Source organism: Propithecus coquereli, unplaced genomic scaffold (genome assembly GCF_000956105.1).
Source record: "Propithecus coquereli isolate 6110/MARCELLA unplaced genomic scaffold, Pcoq_1.0 Scaffold15780, whole genome shotgun sequence".
NCBI lineage: Eukaryota > Metazoa > Chordata > Mammalia > Primates > Indriidae > Propithecus > Propithecus coquereli.
This window is the reverse complement of record NW_012140281.1, coordinates 26,746-29,366: the sequence shown is the minus strand read 5'-3', so window position 1 is coordinate 29,366 and position 2,621 is coordinate 26,746. Positions and strand designations below refer to the sequence as shown.

General features: G+C 53.0%; 1 pseudogene across 1 annotated transcript; it reads left to right on the top strand.

Annotated features, from left to right (window-relative positions):
- The first annotated feature begins 822 nt into the window (after positions 1 to 822).
- On the top strand, positions 823 to 2,000 carry LOC105807406 (annotated as a pseudogene). Its single transcript, XR_001137329.1, has one exon. The product of XR_001137329.1 is annotated as a CAAX box protein 1-like (transcript).
- Positions 2,001 to 2,621: the final 621 nt, after the last annotated feature.

The following is a 2,621-nucleotide window of genomic DNA, read 5'->3' as shown; positions in this document are numbered from 1 at the left end:
GGAACTGCTGATACACCATGTATGCGGTACAGTATAAGCCTTGAAAAAAGGCAGATGTTGAAGAAATAATAGGTATCCTGTGCTTTAATACTTTGTGGCACGATTGTACTAGAAGCAAATTAATCAAATAAAGACACGGATCACAAACGGAAAATATATATAATAAATTAAGAGATTTCTTAACATTTAACCCTCCTCACGTTAACCATTTTTCGTGCACTATGCTTTGCATACGCTGATCTGGATTATGTTTGTTAATATTTGGGGCTTTTCTAGTAATGATGAAAAGCAACGGCATCTGTAGCCAGGAGCCAATAATCCAGCCGAGAGATGCAGGAAGAAGAAGCTGTGTTCACAGAACCTCACTCAAGTGGCGTCCAAAGCCGAAGGTCCGCAAAGGAACACGCAAGGGGTGATCAGTGAGAGGCAGGGAGAGGCGTGGCAGGAGGCCTCCTCCACTTGCAGAACAGGGACCCTCTGCTCTCCGCGGGCAGCCCGCTCCGCCTCCTCCTACACCGCCAGGTGTCCTGGGCTCCTCCCCTACTGCCCGCCCCTCGTCCCCGCCCCTCACTTGCGTCTTCCCTTGGAATCCTCGGCCCCGCCCCTCTTGTTCTGGCCCCGCCTCCTCGAGGACGCCAGGCCCGCCCCACATCCCGCCCCCCCTCCCCAGGCCCCTTAGCCTGTGTGCTCCTCGTGACGCACCGGCGCACTAGCGACCACTCGCCTTGTGGGCGGGGCCCGCTCCGGCGCTGGGGCAGTTCCCCATGACTCCGCCCACAGTCCGCCCCGGGGGTTGGGCCCGCCTCCGTGGACGTGCACTTCCGCCGACGCCTGGGCGCTCCCCCCTGTGCAGCCCAGCGGAGCTCAGCAGAACAAGCCGGGCGCGATGGATCGGGCGCAGGTGATAAAGACCCTCCTGGCCAGGCCTCTTCGGGCCGACGCGCGTCGGTGGAGGAACCCGATTCCCTTTCCCGAGACGTTTGACGGCGATACCGACCGGCTCCCGGAGTTCATCGTGCAGACGGGCTCGTACATGTTCGTGGACGAGAAGACGTTCTCCAGCGACGCCCTGAAGGTGACGTTCCTCATCACCCGCCTCACGGGGCCGGCCCTGCAGTGGGTGATCCCCTACATCAAGAAGAACAGCCCCCTCCTCAACGATTACCGGGGCTTCCTGGCCGAGATGAAGCGGGTCTTTGGATGGGAGGAGGACGAGGACTTCTAGGCCCGGAGACCCTCGGGCCTAGGGGCGGGTGCTCTGGGGAGGGTCCTCTGTGCCAGTTGCTGCCTCCAGGGTCGCCAGCGGCGCCCTCCCGCTGCACCTCCATCCCCACACCTCGAGTCGCCGTGATCTCCAGTGCGTTCCTGTCCCCTCCTGTGTCGTGCTTGCCTTTGTTCCAGGAATAGCGCTCCAGGCTGGCGCTGCTGCCTCTGGGCCTTGCTCTGGAGAGCGCCGCCGCCCTCTCCTACCAGCCGAGCCCCTCCCATGCACATTTGGACGCTGTCCTGTGCTCCAGCTGCAAGCTGGGGTCCTGTTACACACTGGACAGACCACCGCAGCTGGCCGCTGCCCACCGTCCCCCTGCCACACTGCCAGATTCCTGTGTCATTCTGCCCATATGCCTGTGCTGCCACTGCCATGGCTATCACCATCTCCATCCACCACATCCCACCAGCAGACTGCCGTTCTTAGTGATCTGGACTCACCTTGGGGGTATCTGAGCTGGCCACAGCCCTTGGACAATGATTCAGACAGCTGGTTACCCCTTGTGTTCCTGTTATATGGCTGGCAGGGCCCAGGTGTGCCTGAGGGCCAAATCCAGTCACTCATTTTTCCTATGGACCAGTTAGTTTTGCTCAGAATCCGTTTCTCTTCTGAATTTGCAACTGTCTCTGATGTGTGCCTTTTGTTCAACACTAAAACCCCTGCAGTCTGCCCTGCTCTTCTATACTACCTGTACAAAGTCTTTTCTTATTTTCAATAAATGTCAGACACTATTGAAAAAGAATTTAGTCTCAATGCATGTGGCACCTTTCCCTCCCTGGTCCTGTAAATGGGATTCATATCTTGTTCTGAAGCTATATGCCCTGTCATTCAGTGGCTGGTGTTTATTCTTGCACTATAAGACAAAAGGTTTTGTTTTATGATTGTCCTGGAGATGGAGACCTTACTGGCAACCATGCAGTGCCAAATGAGGACTCTTCTAAACCAGTCACTTTCATGCCCCTTAGAAAGTAGACCTTGATCTTATTTTGGCCAAGGCAATCTGAAGAGCCATGGAAAAATTCCAAAAAATTTTCTTTATTTTTTAAAGAAAATGGCTTTAAAGCACAAATCCCATATTTTAACAAGCCATAAATCCCACACATTTTTGGTGAACAGATGTCAAAGTTTTATCTAACTGATTATTCATGGTCCCAGCAGAATGGCTTAGGTGCTTTAGAAATGGCATTTACACGTATATTGCCTCACATTTTTAGGTAACAGATTAAGGAATGCAAGACTGTGATTAATTTAGGTAGAAATCTGGTTGATACCCTGAAGGCAAATAAAATTATAACCTTTAATGGGCAGAAAATAAATTATCACTCATTATTTAGGTTAGCTTATAAATTTTTAT